Genomic DNA, 21,441 nt, shown 5'->3' on the forward strand with positions numbered 1-21,441 from the left:
TTAGCTAATTTGCTCAAGATCATCCAGTAGATGAGAACTAAGGATGGGATTAAACTCAAGTCTATGAGTTCTGAATCAATGCAAAAAAATGAGGTGTGGAGAGAAGATACTATGCACCCCACCTCCATAATCCTACCACTCAAAGATAACTAAGTTAACCACCGTTCAACTTTTGACATATTGGTATTAATTCACAAAATAGGTTTAAAGTACTTTTTGTCACATAAATTATCTTTTAAGGGTAATAATATAAAGAGATTATGTCATCACATATTCCTGTATAGCAGTGCTTCCTGAAGTGTGGTCCAAATATCAGCAGCATCACCATCCCCTGGGAACTTGATAGAAATACAAATTCCTAGACCCCATCCTAGATTTACTGAATCAGAAACTCTGAGGGGGTGGGGAGGAACAGCAATCTGTGTTTTATTTAACAAGCTTTCTGGTTTGAACCCCACTGATGTATAGTATTTTATCATATACGTCTTAGCTCTGACTACTATAACAAAATACTACAGACTGGGTGGCTTGAACAACAGATATTTATTTCTCACAATTCTGGAGGCTAGGAAGTCCAAAATCAAGGTTCCTGGTGAGGACACTCTCCTGGCTTGCAGATGTTTCTTGCTGTATCTTCCCACCTCATATTACAGAAAGAGGAAGAGAGGGAGATGAGGGCTCCACCCTCATTACATCATCTAAACCTAGTTACCTCCCAAAGGCTCCCACTTCTGAACACTATCACATTGGGGGTTAGGGCTTTAACATATGAATGTGGGGGAAACAAAAACAGGCCACTGAGCAGCCTTTAAACAATATTTTTTTTCTTGTAAAAACTGTGGTCATAAACATCCTTATAACCAAACCTTTGGGCATATCTACAATTATTTCTCTAGGATAGATGTAAGAGATATAATTGCTAGGTCAAAGGGTATGGACAATTGTAAACACCCATGATTTTTTTTGCTACAAGATTACAGGGTCAGTGCAAGGTGGACTGTGGTCTGGAACTAATATCGTCTCACTCCACAACTTCCTGATGCCTTTGTGCAGGTGATCTCATCAAAGATATGAACATTTCACAGCAGAATTTGGAGCAGGCTGTGGATATCCAGATGCCTGTGCAGGAAACCATTAGGTCATAAGGAAGGTTTTGAGGCTGAAGAAAATGGAGGAGAAAGATAAGATGAAAATCAGAGAGAGCACCCCATAAATAAGCAATAAGCCGAGGAAGTTATAGCAAATTCAGCTCGCTTGAGGATCAACTGTGATTAAATTTAAATGCAAGGAAAACCTAAAGCAAAATTTAAACCCCACAGTGATGAGGAATTTCATATTAGCACTTGCATTAAAATTCCTTACTTCATACAGATAAGGAAATTATTAAAACACAACATTCCAAACATTATAAATGTTTCCAGAGACATTTGAGTCATTTTATAAAAATAGACTTTTTTTCTTATTACTAAGAGTGGGTATCAAAAGTTAGAAATGGAAACCAGAAACCCCACTCCAGGGCTGGTGATACATGACAAGGGACTTACATGTTCCTCGAGCAAGTCCCTGTTCAGATGAGGGTCATTGTTTGAGGCTCAAATGACAAAGCAAATGAGAGACAGAACAAAACCAAATTGACAATGAGCTTGTGCCCAGCAGATACTAAGAGCTAGACTGTGCTCTCTCTTAGATATCACTTCTGACCTGTAAAAAGTGCTGTTATCCCACAGAACAAAGTTCTATTCACAACTATGTTGCTTCCAGGTGCATGACCTTGGGCCAGATCACTCTCTTAGCCCCCATGTCCTCATTCATGAAGTGAGAACACAGATATCTGCCCTTGTTTATCTCCCAGGATTATGGTGGGCATGAAATAGTAGCTCTGAAAATGCTTCATAAAGAATGGCATACTGGTAGGTATTGCCATTGTAAAAAGTAGACTTGACAAGGCAGTGCCAAGGCTGAGAGATGGGTTTTAGTCTCGATTGTGCCACTAACTAATTTGTGGCTTTGGGTAAGCAACTAAAGTAGATCCTGGTGGTGCCCCCTACTCACCTTCTCTTTATTGGGCTCCTCCCCCAAATGCTAGGTGCTCACAGCTGTCCCCTTCTCCAGAGAATTGCTTCTGGTCAAAGGGAGTTGCCTTGTTTCCTCCCTACCTCCCTGCAGCCCACAGCTGGGGGGATGCTGAAAGCAGACCCTCCTGCCTCAAGACATGACTCTACAGTGCTTTTTATACACCAGAGCTCTCCATGCTGATCACACACTCACAGTTCCAGAGGCTGGGAAGTCCAAAAGCAAGGTTGAAACTAAGCTTAGCCCCCGCCCTTGGCTTGTTCCTTCCCCTGCTCTGCTGGCTTCCTTGCTCCTTTTCTCCTGAGAATATCCGGAGTGTCAACTCAATAATTCTCATGCACCTAAATCCTGATATCAGGGTCTGCTTCTAGAAAACCCAGTGTAAGACATTACACTTTCTTAGCTTCCTTCTGCTTATTTCTATGGTTTTGCTTCAGAGCAATTCCTCAATTCAAAGAGTTTGAAAGTTCTGGTCACTATTGTGCTCTGTGATTCCTATACCAAGACAAGCATCATCAGTCTCCTGGTTAAACACTCATTTTTATACCAAATGTTGCTCTTTAAAATTACCTTGGTGCTTCTCATATTACTTGCATCTTGATTAGATTCTACTTTTCATACAAAATGGCCCCAAGAAATGACTGGAAAATGACTCTCTCTATATAGGTTATGGGGATTCAATCAGGATGGTGGAAGAAATTGTAAAATTATAAGGAAATAAACACAAACCCTCTTGGAATGCCTGGGGGTTTGCATAGCATTTGGCTGAAGGCAGCTGAATTCTCTTAAAAGCTTAGGGCCTAGATACAAAGAAATGTAAAGTAGTTTACCTAAATAACTTGTTTACAAATGTGGTCCTAAAACCAACCTTTGATGAACTGTGGGTGCATAATTGCTCTCTACTGGGGGGTTGGGGGGTGGCAACCAGGTCAATTACCCTCTAGTGGTGTTTACTCAAGACCTTTGTCATTTAATCTATACTGAATAAATGCAAGCTTCACTGGCTGAACGGGGCCATGGCTGCTACTCTTCACTATACCTTCCTTTGTGTCTGTGAGGGGCCCAGACCCTTAACTGGACTGACAGGCAGAATATCTGTGTCAATGTATTTTATTCATCCATCATTGGGTCAGGGCCTGTGGGACGGACCCCACAATAGGTGAAACACAAGTACAAATGCTCCTCAATTTACAATGGGATTACATCCCAATAAACTCACTGTAAATTGAAAATATTGTAAGTTGATAATGCATTTAATACACTGAACACCATACCTTAGCCCAGGCTACCCTAAACATGTTCAGAACATTTACATTAGCCTACAGTTGAGCAACATCATCTGACACAAAGCCTATTTTATAATCTTTAGAATCTGATATTTATAATAATGTAATACTACAAGAATATCTCATATTTATTGAATACAGTACTGAAAGTGAAAACACAATGGTTTTGCACCATTGTAAAGTCAAAAATCATAGGTTCACCATCGTAAGTCAGGGACCATCTATAATCCTTAGCAAATTAACTCAAAAGTCAGTCAGTTTTGTTGAGCCAACCAAGTCATAGCCCTTATTGATTCTTTCCCCAGGAGTGTAAATGAACACCCTGTTCTTTTAGTTTTGTTTATAAAATGCTCTTTCCCCAACCAGGCAGTCTTCTATAGCTTGGATGAAATCCCAGAGGGCCATGTCTGTGAGCACAATAGTGTTGTTACTGGAACCTCCCAGGCTGCAGACATGACTACTGTTTCAGTAGGGAGAGTTTCCCATAGTAACCTTCACATGGGACCTGTTGACAGGAGAAGGCAGGAAAATGGTCTAGTCTGTGGCATTTAATAGAAGTCTTCCCATAATTACCTCTCAGTGGCCTATGATAAACACAATAATCATATCTGAAATGTTAGCACATCACATCATACTTCTAAGGAATTGTTAATACCTAGAAAATATAATTCACTAGCAAGTGTTTCTCTGCACCTTCAAAAATGGACAACATAAGGCTATGAGCTTAGAAGCCTCACTAGATGGCTGTCAGGCAAGTGAATTCCCAAAGTCTCCGAGCTTCCCTGGAGTTTCCCTAGCTGCACAAACATTGGTGCTATACTCTATCCTTAAGCTAAGAAAATACAAAATAGAAGAAAATGGCAAAAAACAATTCTGATTTTTACATTTCTCCTGAACCCCAGAATCATCCCTTTGTTCCCTTCATTCTTCTAACAGGTAACTTGAAATAGACCAAATGGGCAAAGAAAGAGATGATTTTAAAAGCAAAGAAAACCCAGTCTTTGCTTTTAAGTTAGTAATAGTTAAGTTAGAGCAATAAGACAAGGCTAAGATGGACATCATTATGCACATTTCTCAGATATAGAAGTGGAGGCTGGAAGAACTTGACTGATTGGTATGGGGTCACCCAGCTGCCCGAGATACAGCTGAGACTCAAACCCAGACATCCCATTTTTGAAAAATACATTTTATTGTGTATATTTAAGGTTTATAACATGATGTTAAGAGATAGATATATACAGCCAAATGTTTACTATAATGAAGCAAATTAACATATCATCATCTCACATAGTTACTTTTTAAATGACAAAAGCAGCTATAATCTACTTATTTAACAAAAATCCTTAATACAATTTATTAACTATAGTCCTTATAGTTGTACATTAGATCTCTAGCCTTGTTCATCCTACCTAACTGCTATTATTCAGCCATTAAAAAAGAGATCCTGCCATTTGCCACAAGATGTGCAGACCTGGAGGACATTTTGCTAAATGAAATAAGCCAGGCACAGAAAAACAAATACTGCATGATCTCACTTATGTGTGGAATCTATAAAAAGCAACAAAGGTGAAATATACAGAGTTAGAGAATAAAACAGTGGTTGGTGAAGGGAGGGAGGAGAGGAAATGGGGAGTTTTAGTTCAATGGATATAAAGTAACAAGACTAGATCTCTGATTCTGGGTCAACCCTCTTTCTACTGACTCTAATTGACTGTACAGGAGTGAGGTGTATACTGGCTGTATTCTATGGCTATAGAATAAACTAGATAGAAAAGAGAGACAATCAAAGTCACAAGAAAAATCTAGGGATGACATGGTGGAAGTCTAGAATATGGTTGCTGTGAAGCTATTAAACATCTATATTCGAGGCACCATTTTCTGATCAGTGAGCAAACCAATTCTACCATCCAGGGATTCTATTGTGTATTTCTTTGGGGGAAAAAAAAGAAATGTACTATGTGTTCAACACTGTGCTAAGTGCTGTAAGTAGCTAAAGTATATAAGAGTGTGACCTCAAATAACTTACACTTTTCTTGGAAAGAAGTTTTATAAAACAACTGTAGTTACTAGGAAGAATTCCCACAATAGCCATGCCATCAGCTGCATGATCACATCATTCACAGTAGTATAGAAGACACTTAAGGAAGTTTAGTCCTATTGCAAGGATGGGGGCAAGGAGGGAGCTTGTCAGTTGGCCCAAGTTAAGTAAACTCTTGGAAGAATTTTTAAATTATACGTTACAGATGCTTACCAGGCACATTGTGCCCATGTTATGTGTGCCTGTCAGTGAATACATGCTGAGCTTTTTTCCTGAAGAAATAGGAGCTTCTTGCCTGTTATATCTGTTCAAGAAAATGATCTAAGTTAAAGCAGGCAACCCAAAGTGAAATATCTGAATAATTGGTGAAAGCAGCTCTAGGGAGGATCAGCTATAGAGGTCTGTATCTGTGCTGTAAGATGTCTGGTTTATGAAGTAACCAGAGGGAACGGATCAACTCCTCCACTCCATTCCACCAACTGAATATTCTACGAGCAATTGTTCTACCAGGTCCTCCATGAAATGGCATCTAAGGACATATTTTTTGCCAAGACATCAGTACATTGGATTTCATTCCTTAGGAATTTATGCCCCAAGATTTTTATTTGAAATGCTTCTGTTATTATTTAGACTTAGTTCTGGGGGAAAATAAAAAGAATACAGGAATAGATATTGGCAGACTAGCACTGACATTGTCTGGAACTTTTTGTGAAGTTTCCTCAGGCCTCTCCCAAGCATCTCTGTGCAAAAGTCACTTTTCTTTTCCTATTGTATCTCCCTCCCCCACTTCTTTAGGTGATAAATAAATGCAGTGAGTGGTTAATAAATATTACCTAAGATGAGTTGGGTCATGGTTCCCATAACCATCACCATAGCTTGCTGATTCCTGCCCCGGAACTTGCTACTGCTCATTCTGACCCAAACAGAATGCCAGTGTCTTCCTCTAGCTTACTCCAAATCCCACTCACTATAAGAGCCCAATCCCAGGCTCATCTTTCAGAAGCATCATGAGACCTAGAGCTAGACAGAAGGGTCTAGACTGTAGAGGATCCCTGGTTCACTACATATGAAGTGGGGCCCTGGTATTTATTAAATATTTTCCAGGTGATTCTGATGACCAGCCAGAGTTGGTAATGACTAGTTTAGCTTTTCCTCGGTGGTTCTCAGTGTGTAATGAGCCATCACCTTCACTGGGAACTTGTTAGAGATGGAAAATTTCAGGTCTCCCCCTTAGACCTACTGAATCAGAAACTATAGAAATGGGAACCAGCAATCTGAGTATTCGCAAGTCCCAGGGGGTTCAAGTCTGTGAACTACTGGTTCATTTCCAAGGTGCCGTCTCTCCAGCCATAGGGGAGTCTATGTTTTAAATGTTCCACAGACATTTGTGATGCCAGCTCAGTCTGGGGAAGCACTTAGCGAAGAAAGCCAAGACCCAGGAAGTTACATGGCATGGCCAAGTTCATAGTCATGTAGTGACCTAACCAAGGTCTAGACAGTTCTAACTGACTCCTGATTCTCAGTTAGAACTCAGGCCTAGTCTGTGCTTTCAGCCTGCGAGGCATCCAGCTTCTGAGAGCTCTTCCATCTCTAAACTCTCATTAATATTTACTATGCTCTTTATCACTCCTTTGAACTCCAAACCAAATTCTGCCTTGCCTTTCTCATTAACTTTTCTTAAGATTCAAGCTGGGGCAGGGTGTGGCCTCCTAGTACAAGGCATGCTGTCAATATTTGTCTTCTATGAGCTCTTTGGGCAAAGCAGCTATCCCAACTCCCACTTTCCCACCCCTGCTCCTGTCCTTATCACAGCAGTGAGCAGTCTGTTTGCCTATCTCTCCCCCTCTAGTTGAGAACAGAAGGCTTAATATTAACAGAATGAATTGAATACACCTGTCTATCAGTCGGCTTTAATTATATAGTGTTATCAGTACTGCTTTACTTTTTATGGCTGAATAATTTTCCATTGTATGGATAGACCATATTTTGTTTATCCATTCATCCACTGATGAATATTTGGGTTGTTTCTACCTCTTGGCTATGGCGAATGGTGCTACTATGCACATGCATGTACAAGTATTTGTTTCTGTCCCTACTTTCAATTCTTTTGGTAGCCTACACAATTTTAAACATAGGGTGGATACATGTTTTGGTGGGTGATAAGGGACAGTAGGCACCTATTTCACCAGAGGAGTGGCCCCCAATGGACAATGCAGTGTCATGCTTACCTTCACAAACATAGTCACATATTTTGTCCTCTTTTGGGGTCTCACATCATTATTCTTTTGTAAAAACCCAAATAGCTATAGTGGAGAAGTTGCGGGGACTCTAACTCAAAGGTGGGGACCCAGAGCAGCTTTCAATTTACATGAGTGACTCATTCCTGATGAAGGACTTCCACAAAACTAGCACAGTGTCAAGGGAAGGGTTTTTTGCTTCCTCTACTTAATTATAACTTCCAGTTTTTTAGGAAGGAGAAAAAGATTATTATTAGTGTGAAAAAGCCCCAGATATTAGACAGCAGCTCAGAAAATATGTTCTGAGAATAGTTTTCATGACTGAGAAAATGAATTTCCATTTAACATGACTGTTAACTGAAGAATTCCAGTCTTAGGCCCATGTACCCAGCTGTGGTAAATAAAAATTTCCCTAGTTTTGGGGTGTGTAAAGAAAACACGGCTTATCTCCAGTGGCTACCAAAAGGAAACAAACACAAAAAGAAATGGAAGCTGTGAAATGCTAACATCTCTTCAGAGACTTGGAGCCATTTCCAGAAGCCTGGGCTTCTCTTTGTAGTCTGGTTGCTATGGCTCTGTCTTCGTTACTGCAAAATACCGTCTGATATACTCTGGTAAGTGGTTACATGAAAGAGTCGATAACCACAGAGGTGCTGGCAGATCCCTATCTTTCAGGTTCTCCTCTCAGCCTGAAGCTTTCTGACAAAATCTTTCCTCCCAGCTTCTTATTGCTTCTGGAGCTCCCAGTAATTAAAGAGACACAGGAAGAAATCAAAGAAAATGCCACTCAGAAGGAATCAAAGAAAATAACACTCAGAACACATCAGCCAGTTCTCTGCTGAAGCTGTCAGGGGTTGTGTGTGGCAGGAATACCAAGCTGAAGGTGGGCTGAATTTTGATTTAAAAGAAGTTTAGACCTTGCAAATATTCTGTCTGGATAGCACACATTGTGGGTTAAGATGTGTGAGAGTCTCCAGTCTTCAGATGCAAGTTGAGCTCATTATGATCGATGTGAATCTGCATGTTAAAAGGAGACTCGTTGCTGTGGGCAGTAATGCAGGGAGCTTCTTGAAATTGCCTTTGCGAAAATTATATCAGTGAGAAAAGTTTTAACAGTGAGCTGAGCTAACCCACCCCACATTTTGCCTTTCTCTTAATTACTCCTGGGCTTTTGGACCAAGCTGATTTTGAGAGACATTTAGGCTATAGTTTAAATGATGAAAAGCCTCCCATAAAACTGAATCGCTTTTGTAACGCTAATGGAAGGCCATCAGGCTGCAGGGAGGAGAGGAGCCTGAGTTCTGCTAAGATGCAAACATGAACCATAGACAGCCATTATTCCAGAGGTTATAAGATATGCAATTTCCCCAATTACTCCTGCAAATAACATCACTATTGTAGAACTTAAGATTGGCCTTTTGAGATATCTTTTCAGGCTTTTTGTATGTCTGACACCCATGGCTCCACCTGGACCCTCCAACCCTGCTCCTGTGGTCCCACCCAGAAGCGATTCAGCACACAGGAGAACAGCTGCAACTGGCTATGATTTCATCTCTGCTCCAACCAACCAGCTGCAAGCCTAGCCACCCCCACCCCTTCCCCCAAAGTTGCCTTTGAGGAACCCCTAACTTGTGAGCTTTGGAGAATGATTGGAGTACTGACTCCATCTCCCATGTGGTATGGCCAGCCTGTCTATTAAACTCTTTGCTACAATACCATGGTCTTTCTTTGTGCAGGGGCAGGAAAGAACCCCTTGGGCCATTACATCCTAAGAAAACATTAAGAGTATCGTGGCTAACCACTGTCTTCTCTCTGAAGCCTCTTCTCATCTATGAATGGATCTGTGACCATTTCTGCTTTGGCCTCCTTCTGAAACCGCCTTTGCAAACATCATGACAGTGAGAGAAGTCTAGCATGGCTGATTCCATCTTGCTTCTAGCCTCACAATCTGGCTATTCTTGCTTATTCCTGGGCATAGGCCAAGCTAACCGTGGGAGGAATTTAGTTTACAGTTTAACTTTGAAGCAAGGATGATAATAGTCCCTCCCAGACCCCCTCCTTGTTCAGGGACTAAAACTACTTTTGTAAAACTAATACAGGGCCACAAGATTAGGATTATGGGAGAGGCCTGAATTCTGCTGAGATATAGGTATAAACGATAACCAGCCATTGTTCCCTAACTTGCTATTTTATTTTTATTTTTTAAAGAGACAGGGTCTCACTATATTGCTCAGGCTGGCCTTGAACTACTGAGCTCAAGAGATTCTCACACCTCAGCCTCCCAAAGTGTTGGAATTACAGATGCAAGTCACCATGCCCAGCCTCCTAGCTTGCTTTTCTGTAATCCCTTACTACTCAGGAGTCATGTGGCAGAAATTACAAGATTTGTGACTTCCCCAATTGCTCCTATAGATAACATCACTGTTGTAGAATCTAAGATTGGTCTTTTGAGATGGTTTTCAGATTTTTGTATACTGACAACCAACTGACTCTACCCCAACCCATGACTCATGACTCAATCAGTCCTGTGGCCCCCACCCAGAGGCTGAGTCAGCAGATAAGGATTGTTTTCCACACCCCTACAATCTCTTTCCTAACCAATCTGCATGCCCAATCCTTAGCCCCCTGCCTGCCAAACTATCCTTGAAAAACCCTACCCTCCAAGCTTTTGGGGAAGCTGATTTGAGTACTAAACTCTTGTTCTTCCACTTAGCTGGCCCTGTGATTATTAAAGTCTTTCTCTACTGCAATACCACTCTCTCAGTGAATTGGGTTTATCTGTGCAGTAGGCCAGAAGAACCCATCAGGTGATTGTACTTTCCTTCTTTCCCAGTGGAAAAGGGGTTCCTCATCCAGTCCTTGGGCCCCCAAGAAGCTTCCCTCTTTTTGTAAATCAGTTTTATTGTAGTATAATTTATGTACAGTAAATGGTATCCATTTATAGTATACAATTTGCTGAGTTTTGACATCCGTGAAACCACTGCCATGATCAAGATACAATATTTCCATCACCTCCAAAAGTTTCCTTGTGCCTCTTTGCTGTTCATTCCTTTCTCTCTGCTTCTAACCTTAGGCAACCACTGATCTCCTTTCTGTCACTATAAGTTAGTTCACATTTTCTAGAATTTCATGTAAGTGTACTTAGGTAGTACGTACTCTTTTATGTCTGGCTTTTTTACTCAGCATAATGATTTTACAAGTCATCCATTTTGTGGGTAGTGGCAGTTGATCGTGCCTTTTCATTACTGAGTTGTATTGCATTGTATGGATGCACCAGTTTTTGTTTAAGCATTTTCATGATGGTCGAGCTGTTTCTAGTTTGTGACTATTGTTTCTCCTCTATCTTTAATTGCTTTCCCTCTTCTGCCTCTACCCCTTAATACAGAGATATGCTCAAGTCTCTTTCATTTAAAAAAATATTTTCTTGACCCAGCAACTTTAGGTGCTCAGTCTCAGGACAGTTTGGGATTTTCTAGTGTATTCTGGGGATTTCTAGGCATAAATTCTGAATAAACCTGGCAGGTAAATTCAAGTGGTCTGTTGCAGTCATGGGACAAGATTATCTTTCCAGATATAGTCTATCTAATCTGGACATTTCTCAGAGCTGGCCCACAGTCTCTGGAAGTGGCTGCCTCAGACTGGCATCCCCCTGGGTTATTTTTCTTCCTCTTTCTGGACCGAATAACCATTCTGTGCCCCAGTTTATCCCCTGGAAATCAGGAAGGATCTTTACTTATAATTATTTAAAATTATAACTAAGTTAAAATTAGTGAACCAGGTAAAAATCAAAGAATATTGTCATGGATGGTTTATTACTCCATTCTCACACTGCTATAAAGAAGTAGCTGAGACTGACGAATTTATAAAGGAAAGAGGTTTAATTGACTCACAGTTACACATGACTGAGGAGGCCTCAGGAAACTTACAATCATGATGGAAGGTGAAGGAGAAGCAAGTACCTCTTCACAAGGCAGCAGAAGAGAGAGAAAAGTTTAGGGGAAACTGCCATTTATAAAACCATCAGATCTCCTGAGAACTCACTATCATGAGAACAGTGTCAGGCCTCTGAGCCCAAGCCAAGCCATTGCATCCCCTGTGACTTGCACGTCCGCCCGCCCAGATGGCCTGAAGTAACTGAAGAATCACAAAAGAAGTGCAAATGCCCTGCCCTGCCTTAACTGATGACATTCCACCACAAAAGAAGTGAAAATGGCCGGTCCCTGACTTGAGTGATGACATTACCTTGTGAAAGTCCTTTTCCTGGCTCATCTTGGCTCAAAAAGCTCCCCCACTGAGCACCTTTTGACCTCCACTCCTGCCCACCAGAGGACAACCCCGTTTGACTGTAATTTTCCTCCCGAATAGCTGGGATTACAGGCATGCACCACCAAGCCCAGCCAATGTTCTAATTTTTTTTAGTGGAGACAGGGTTTCTCCATGTTGGTCAGGTTAGTCTCAAACTCCTGACCTCAGGTGATCCACCCACCTTGGCCTCCAAAAGTACTGGGATTACAGGTGTGAGCCACTGCACATGGCCAGGGCAGTCAAATCCTAAAGCTCCAAAATGATCTCCTTTGATTCCATGATGATGATGATGATGATGATGATGATGATGGTGATGATCACTAGTCAAGGAGTCTTCCTCTTTGTTGTGTCTCTGTGTAGAATAAAGGCCCCCCAAAATGACCATATCTTAATCTCTGAAACCTGTGAATATGTTGCTTTACCTGAGAAATTGGACTTCACAGATGTGGTTAAGGTTCTTGAGATGGGAACATTATCCTGGATTACCTTGGCGGTGGGCCTGACGTACCACAAGGATCCTTATAAAAAGTGGGGATTGAAAGATGTTATGCTTTGCAGATGGAGGAAGGGGCCACAAACCAAGGAATGCCAGCAGCCTTTAGAAACTGAAAAGGGCAAGGAAATGGATTATCTCCTAGAGCCTCCAGAAGGAACCAGACCTGCTGACACTTTTATTTTAGCCTAGTGAAAGCCATTTCAGGTTTGACCTCCAGAACCGTAAGATAACAAATGTATTCTGTTGTAAGCCACTAAGTATGTGGTAATTTGTTATGGCAAAAAGAGGAAACTGAGTCTCTAAGTCAAAGCCAGTGCAATTGGCTAGGATTCCAATTTCTGAATCCTTGGTCACAACTATTATGAGTTCCCAGAGGAGATACAAAGAGAGGACACTCCAAGCAAATCAATGATGTTTTTACTAACTACAACCATGGTCCCATGTTTGTAGGTGGACACTGTGGCTTTTGGTGAGCTTTGGTGAGCCTTTTAACTGTGGGCTGAGTAACCTTGAAAATGAGGGTATAAAGCAATCTGTGGAAAACTGGCCTTTCAAGGGTCCTGCTTTGCCTATAGTTTTGACTTTTTATTTTCACCTGCTGAGAATTAGGTAATTCAAATAGAGACACTTGGGCGACAAATGGTGTTTGACTGCGCTCCCCCAAAGTCAAGCCTTAGAGTAATTTAATATATTGCTGCCACTTTACTCTGAATAGTATTCCTGGGTAGAAAGTCTTTGGGGGCCCTAGATTACTATTAATGTACTTTAACCCTTGTGTTGACAACATTTACTTGGATATAATTCATGGATGGATCATGGATGCTCTCCAGAGAAAATGCTAAACACAAACAGGATTGTATTGGTTTCCATATACTTAATTTCTTGCTGACCTAATCAATATGGGTTGAATATAGACCGATGATATACAGTTTGAAGTGTATTTTTTGATATTTTTCAAGAACCCATGTGCCAAATATAAGCATTTAGAAAAACTCTTAGCAAATGGAATGTAGAGTACCACATGCTTAGTATGCAGCAAGCTGACAGCCACGCTAGCATGGTCATTTATTGCTTATTGAATTTACTCAGATCATCTTTGAGTCCAATGCCATGCACACAGTAGGTTCTTCATCAATAGTTGTTCAAGTAAATTTAAATTTAAAATTTAAAAAATAAATTTAAAAAATATACATGACTCCATTATATTTTGGGTTTATACATGGGGAAGCTGCAAAATAAGCATAACTAAATACCTTAATTTCCAGGCACTCTGCAGATCAGAAGGCCCATGTCCATTTGATCAAAGTCCGGGGGATACACAATGGTAAGTGCAAGATGTATCAATTCACCAGTGAAACTCCAGATGGCTTTCCTTCCCACTTCATCATGTCACATCAATATGGTAGCTTGTGAGTTGCTTGATATATTCACAGTTGACATCCTATAGTCTTCAGCTCTAGTAATTTAAATTATTGTACTTTATTTTGACTACTCAGAATTGTCTCCTGAATTAAATCAACAAACACAAGCATATTTATACACACACACACATATATGAAAGTATGAGTTGGCCGGGCACGGTGGCTCACGCCTGTAATCCCAGCACTTTGGGAGGCCAAGGCGGGCGGATCATGAGGTCAGGAGATTGAGACCATCCTGGCGAACACGGTGAAACCCCGTCTCTACTAAAAATACAAAAAAAAAAAAAATTAGCTGGGCGTGGTGGCGGGTGCCTGTAGTCCCAGCTACTCGGAAGGCTGAGGCAGGAGAATGGCATGAACCCGGGAGGCGGAGCTTGCAGTGAGCCCAGATCGCGCCACTGCACTCCAGCCTGGGTGACAGAGCGAGACTCCATCTCAAAACAACAACAACAACAAAAATTAAAATATAGGCAGAAAAATATTACAGAGTAAAATATAATGTCAAGTGAGTAAAAGAGATAATGTAGTTATAAAATAAAGATAATATTTTTAAAGGTCAAATTACAATGATTTGGCCACAAGCCTTTTAAAAATATATATTGAGCTTTAATACATATGCCATACAATTCACTTAAAGTTGCAATTCAATAATTTTTAGTGTATTCAGAGGGTTGTGCAACCATCACCACTATCAATTTTCAAATAGTTCATCAACCTTAAAAGAAACCTTCTACTCATTAGCAGTCACTCCTATTTTCTCTTGACCCTTCACTCCCACCCCAGCCCATCACAAATCTACTTTCAAGTTCTATAGATTTTCCTGTTCTGGGCATTTCATAGTAATAGGATCATATGACATGTGGGGATTTGTGTCTGACATCTTTTCCTTAGCATGTTTTCAAGGTCCATCCATATTATAGGATGTATCAAACCTTCATTCCATTTTTCTTTATTTTTTCTTTGAGATGGAGTCTCGCTCTGTTGCCCAGGCTAGAGTGCAGCAGCATGAATTTGGCTCACTGCAACCTCCGCCTTCCGGGTTCAAGCAATTCTCCTGCCTCAGCCTCCTGAGTAGCTAGGATTACAGGTGCATGCCACCACGCACAGCTAATTTTTTGTATTTTTAGTAGAGATGGGGTTTCACCGTGTTAGCCAGGATGGTGTTGATCTCCTGACCTCGTGATCAACCCAGCTCGGCCTCCCAAAGTGCTGGGATTACAGGTGTGAGCCACCGTGCCCAGCTCTGTTTTTTGCCCTAATATTATCTCATTGTATAAATAGACCACGTTTTGTTTATCCATTCATCAGTTGTCAGACATTTGGGATGTTTTTACTTTTTGGCTATTGTGAATAATGCTATTAATATTTGTGTACAGGTTTTTGTGTGGACATATGTTTTCATTTTGCTAGTGTGTATCTAGGAGTGGAATTGTTGAGTCACATGGTAACTCTATGTTTAACATTTTGAGGAACTGCCAGATTGTTTTTCCAAAGCAGTTGTATTATTTTACATTTCAACTAACAGCATAGGAGGGTTCCAATTTTCCACATTCTTGTCAACACTTGTTATTGTCAGTCTTTTTATGATAGTCACCCTAGTATAAGTAAAGTGGTATCTCAGTATGGTTGGTCATGAACTTTTTGATAGGTCCAGGGGTGCAGGAAAAGGATTTAATGGAGGAAAAGATCAAGAACAAAGGCATAGAGGTAGGAACTCCCTGCCTGCTCCCAGCATGTTAATTTCACCTGTTGAAGGCAAGTCATTTTGGTTTGCACAGAAAATGTGTGTCAGAAAATAGTGGAGAATGAAACTAGAAAACTCCCTCAGAGGCAAAACTGCATATATATAAATGCAGGGTGCTGCAGGCTGGGTTACTGTGTGCAGGAAACAGTAGAGACCTTGAAGGGTGTTCTTTAATACAAATCTTGCTTTAGGAAAATTAATTTGGATACGCAGAACTTTTGAGAGAGAGAGACAGATGCTGGATGCATTGCATTGGGGTACTGGTTTTGCACAAGGGATGACAAATGGAAACCAAGGAAACCCTTGGAGTTCCAGCTGGGACTCTGGGAGAATTCTGGTCTCCTAAGACAAAGAAGTCAAGAAGAACAGCTGTTTCGTGGGGTGGATAAAAGACAGAGCAATTTTCATATTAGAAACTTCAAGTCTGAGGGTGTTTTTGACAGCAGGATGCCTGGAACTTGGAGAACGGTATCGGTCAGAACAGAGGTTGACTGCCTGCTTTACTAAGGTCCATGAGCTAGAGAATAGTTTTCACATTGTCAAGTGGTTGGGGAAAAAAACCCAAAGAATAATATATTGTGACAAGTGAAAATTACATGAAATTGGAATTTCAGTGTTCATAAAGTTTATTGGAACACAGCCATGTCCATTCATTGACGTATGGTCTTTGGCTGATTTCATGCTGCAATAGGAGAGTTGAGTGGTTGCAATAGACTGCATGGCCTGCAAAGCCTGACAAATTTACTCTCTGGTCTTTTACAGAGAGAGTTTGTTGGCCCCTGGATTAGAGACAAACTTTGGAGGTACGGCCTCCCAATTGTGATTCTTAAACCTGAAAGAGTGAGAGTGATCCAAATTAATAGTGTATAGAAAAAAGGAGCCAGGGCCAGTCTTTGGGGCTGCTTATGTTTGGGGACCAGAGAGAGGTAAAAGAATCAGTGACGATAGTAAATAAGTTGAAATAAACCTCAATTTAGTTAAACATGTCAATTCCCAGACTATTTTATTGCTTGGTACTTAAAACACACTCCCAAGAGGAAGATTAATTAATAAAGCTGCAACGTGGGATAGCTATCCAGCTGGAAGCAGCACAGGCCCCTAACAAGGTTTGTTTTTGGAAAATTCCTACCTCCAGTCTTCTTTTCTCCCACAATAGGGTGAAGCATCCCATTCCTGCCTTATCCCCGGAAGGCCCGGCTTCCAGACATTTGTATCAGAAAGAGGTATGAGGCAGAATGTTCCACTAGGTAAACTGTTGATAAAAGATCAAGTGCAATTCCTGCCCTAGGATTTGGACTTGAATAAGGGGACTCTCAAGACACTGAGGAATGACTCTCAATTCTGGAAAGTGTAGGCACTTGGAAAGGGGCAGAGAGTTGTGTGAGAATATGGAGGAGGATGATTCTTGGACGGTCCCTCCAATCAGGCCAGTTGTATGTGCTACGTATGTAGGGGTTGGACCCACACCGTTGTCCAGTGATCTTGGATAAGTTACTTAAATGTTCTCTTTTGGTAACTTATCTGGAATTAAGGAATAAATTCTAAGCAACTTTTAAATAAGAAGCATAAAAGCATTTGAGTCTTCAGATTTGCTTAATTGATCACTGCAGACTGGCTGTGTCAATAACAATGACGTTTAGAGGAAAAGGTGAAATTAGTTTCTTTTTCTTTTCTTGGACTTAGCTCCAGGAGTAGGGAACAGGAAGCCATTCCCAGAAGTTGCTTTCCCCTCCCACCCCTGAGTACGCGGCAGGGCCAACAGATGTGGCTGAATGCCCAGGCCCAGGGCCATGAGTACTAACCTATGCCCTGGAAAGCAGGAAACACATTGTCTTCATGTACTCTGCAATTTGGGAGCAAACACCAGCAGCTCTTGCAGGGGGCCTTTGTGGGCCCAAATTCAGTGGACTGCCTGCTCTCTCTCACCACTGCTCCACCTTTCGTTTGTCTGAACGTGGGGAAAACGAAAACGCACACACACACACACACACACACACACACACACTCCAAGCACTTTTACTTTTCCTCACTCAACAACAATGCAGAAAACTTCTGTGATCAAATATGTGTGGGGGAGTGGGTGCGGGGGGGGGGTGGGGGTGGGGAGGCGTTCCTGTACACATCAAGGAGCAGATACCAGCTGCATGTCCTCTAATTCAGTTCTGACACTCTCTACCCAGAGCGTGTCAGATCCCACAGGTTGAGGACTCAGTCCCCAAGACTGCCCCCACCCCCACTTACGATACCAATTAAAAGCTGCAGGTTATTTTTCCTGTGCTTCTGACCGACTGACTATAATCAGGTTGCCCACAATCCCCCTTTCTTGGGTTCAATTAATTTGCTGGAGTTGCTCACAGAACTCAGAAAAACACTTACGTTTACTCATGTATTATAAAAGACATTACAAAGGATACAGATGAAGAGATGTCTAGGGCATGGTATGAGGGAAGGGGTGCAGAGCTTTGATATCCTCCCTGGGCACCACCCTCCAGGAACCTCTACATGGTCAGCTATCTGGAAGCTCTCTGAATCCTGTCTTTTTTGGGTTTTTCTAGAAGCTTTATTACTTAGGCATGATTGATCAAACCATTGGCCATTGGTGATACACTCAACATCTCCTCTCCCTTCCCTGGAGATTGGGAGTGGTGCTAAAAGTTAGTCTTTCTGGGTGACAAACCCCCATCCTGAAGCTGCCTAGGGGCTGCCTGCTATCAGTCAACTCATTAGGGTACAAAAAGACAACGTTTTAGAATTTCTAAGTAATTTAGGATTTGTATGCCAGGAAACAGGGTCAAAGACCAAATAGATACCACAATATCACAATTTGCTTGTTTTTTGTTTCAGCTTGGGATCAGCCTTATTTTTAATACGCAGATGCTCTCCTACACAGGAGCTCCTTTCTTATTAGGGACCTTTGGGCTTCCTTTTCAGATCCCCCTAATGCCATGGAATTGTAGCTGGAACATCCACTCCACTTCCTACTGACTGGCTCCTGACACTTCTCAGTCCCCAAATATCTCACCTTCTCCCAAAAGCCCGAATTTTTGTTTTCTTCACTCAATTTCTGTTTATAATGGCGTTTGTCAGATTTTCATATATCAACATCCTTCTTAATAATGAGAACATTTTAGGCATTCACATTCTAATATAGATCCACTCAATCAGATTGCTTTCCACTTAGCTGAAACAATCGTATAGAGAAAAGGAAGTTTCTATTGCAGGAGGCAGAAGACAAGATGATTCTAGAACATGAAATATTGGCAATGGCTCATCAGGATGGGGTGCTTGTGGGAGTGATAGGAAAGCCTGGGAGCCCTGGGAAACCTGATAATCCCAAAAGAAAGGCAAAAGAACATGGCAAAGGAGCATAGGAAAGGAACTTGTTGACCCACACCTGTGCTGCACTATCTGTAAGAGTAGTTCTGCGACAGCACCATGCAGAGGAAACTCCTTTAATCCACTTCTTCACCTGCTCCTCTTGCCCTTGTTTTCTTATTTTCCCTCTGCCTCAGTAGAGTGAGTCAAAGCGGAGTCCTTTGAAATGTACTTTGGCCCTAGAGTCCTATAGATTCGTGTTCACATTTTGAACAAGTTACTAAATCACTCTGAACCCTAGTTTGTACATCTACAAAACGGGGGATCTACCCTGATGGGGTGCTGTGAGAATTAAGTGGAATAATACACGTAAAGGCATCTGCACAAGTTATTTTCTTCTCTGAAAGCACTGACTGGAGCTGGTCAGGAAGTACCAACTGGTGCCAGTTCCCCCATGAAGTATGTGTGTGATAAATTATCCTGCATATCTATATGCACACACCCATACTCACTTAGCTTATCCAAAAAACTAGAAGAAGCATAGAGGAAAAACATTAGCAGACTTTGCTTGGGGGAAATCAGACCTTGGATTCCCCTGCCCCCCACCCCCAACCTCACCAAATTAGTATATCCTCAGGTTTCATCTAAGTGTGCACCCATGGCAAATCTACTGTTTACTGGTAGTTAATGGAAATAATGCCTCAATGCCCATCCAATATGGGGCCACCAAAACTTTCATAATACAATGCAGTTGCTGACCTGGAAATGATCTCAGCAAGCATCTGGTCTGCTAACCATCAAACCCTCCCACTTCCTTCTATGTATAGGAAAATGGAGGCACAGAGAATTTAAGTGCTTATAGAAGGTAATAGTTGAGAAAAAACTAGGACTAGAACTGAAGGCACCTTGACTCATGATCCAAACTATCTTTCTACCACTCCTGGTTGAGTTCATGAATGTAAAAAGAGACTTTGTTAAAAAAAAAAAAAAATTAAATATATAACACCTTGCAAGATGTTAACCACCATTACTTATTGTTCTAATTATAAATTATCCATCCTTCTAGATACTTCTGCAGGGATCTTGGCAAGTCATTTCTGATCCTGTCCTATGAAATAATCTCTCAGAGACTCAAGGAAGCTCCAGAGGCTACATCTGGAGAGATATAAGGGGGAAACTGAGCAAAGAGGAGGCAGTGGAACGTAATTTTGCAGGCAGAAATTTAAAAATATATATTTAGTGCAAACTCTACTTCTGTGTGATTTTCTGTTTGTTTTAAACCAAGAAAAAACATCATATTCTTGATTGCAAGGAATTTTTTAACAGAATAAGAGGCCATGAATTCCCATGAGCCACCCTGCCTAACAAAGCCAGAAAACCCCCTGGGTTAAAGGATGCAAGTTAAAGATTACAGGTCAAAACATTTTAAAAGCAGTGACAATGCAAACTTTATATAACAAATGACAAAGATATATAACTATATAATAATAAAGAAATAGCTATATAAAAAGAGCTAGGTAGATGATGGATAAATGGATGCGAAAGAAGGAAGGAAAGAGGGGAGGAAGGAGGGAGGGAAGGAAGAAAGGAAAGAAGGTAAGGAAGAAAAAGGCCTAAATGCTGTAGTTGATCTCTGGTGGCAAACAATTTTAGTTTTCTAACTTTTGCTTCTCTGCATTTTACAAATTCTCGTACTTTCTTAAACAACAACAAGAATAACACCCACCCTAATCATCAATGTTATTTGCTAAAAGGGTTGACAATGACAAAAACAAACCCCTTGAAATTTCCAGTTCTCCTTTCCAGTAAATCTGCTTTCGCTTGGGCCCCTCCGCATTCCTCATCCACATCAAGGATTCAAGAAATTCCACTCAATTGAAGTCCAGATCACATCTAAGACTGATCGTTCCACATTTAAACCTTTCTCTGATTCCTTCAGTGACTTTGCCTTGCTTGCGAGAAAATGACAACCGACTCACTGTTTCATTTTCCCTTCCATTCAGCCACAGCAATCCAGGGCCCTATTCCGTCGTTTGCTTTTCATCGATAGTGCTTCCAATTCACCCATGTGAAAACATCTTTGCAATTACAGCCTTCACTCAGTGTCCCCAGGTTAACTTCAGGACCCTGATTGAAGAATCTGAAACCACTTGACAAACTAATTTGAATTGCAAACAGCTACCAACACAAATCCAAACCGTTTCTTTTAGGTCTGGGAAACTAGCTGTTTTGATGTGTTAATCATTTAGCTAGCAAGATAACTTAGCTCATCGTTTTATCTACGAATTACTTAACAAAATTCCTTTTAGTACTCTTTAGGCTAAAATACTGTTTGTGATATATATCTCAGCTACTACAAATGTCATGAAATAAAAATAAGCTTTGAATCCAAAGATTGTGAAAACAGGAAAATAAAGGTTTTAGTGATATTGGGATCTAGTTTATTTTAAAATCCAGATCTAAGAAGGCTACTTACGCTGGGAAAAATGTGTTACCCAGCATGTTCTGGAAAATTCCTTTTAGGGC

The 21,441-nt window shown here is 41.1% G+C and overlaps 1 long non-coding RNA gene across 1 annotated transcript; it reads right to left on the bottom strand.

Moving 5' to 3' along the window:
• Positions 1-4,529: 4,529 nt before the first annotated feature.
• Positions 4,530-21,036, bottom strand: LOC102142610 (uncharacterized). Its single transcript, XR_001487758.4, has 3 exons — positions 20,895-21,036; positions 13,689-13,891; positions 4,530-12,291 (listed from the first exon to the last, which is right to left on the bottom strand). It is a non-coding gene; the product is annotated as an uncharacterized lncRNA (long non-coding RNA).
• Positions 21,037-21,441: the final 405 nt, after the last annotated feature.

The sequence above is a fragment of the Macaca fascicularis genome, chromosome X, assembly GCF_037993035.2.
Source record: "Macaca fascicularis isolate 582-1 chromosome X, T2T-MFA8v1.1".
NCBI lineage: Eukaryota > Metazoa > Chordata > Mammalia > Primates > Cercopithecidae > Macaca > Macaca fascicularis.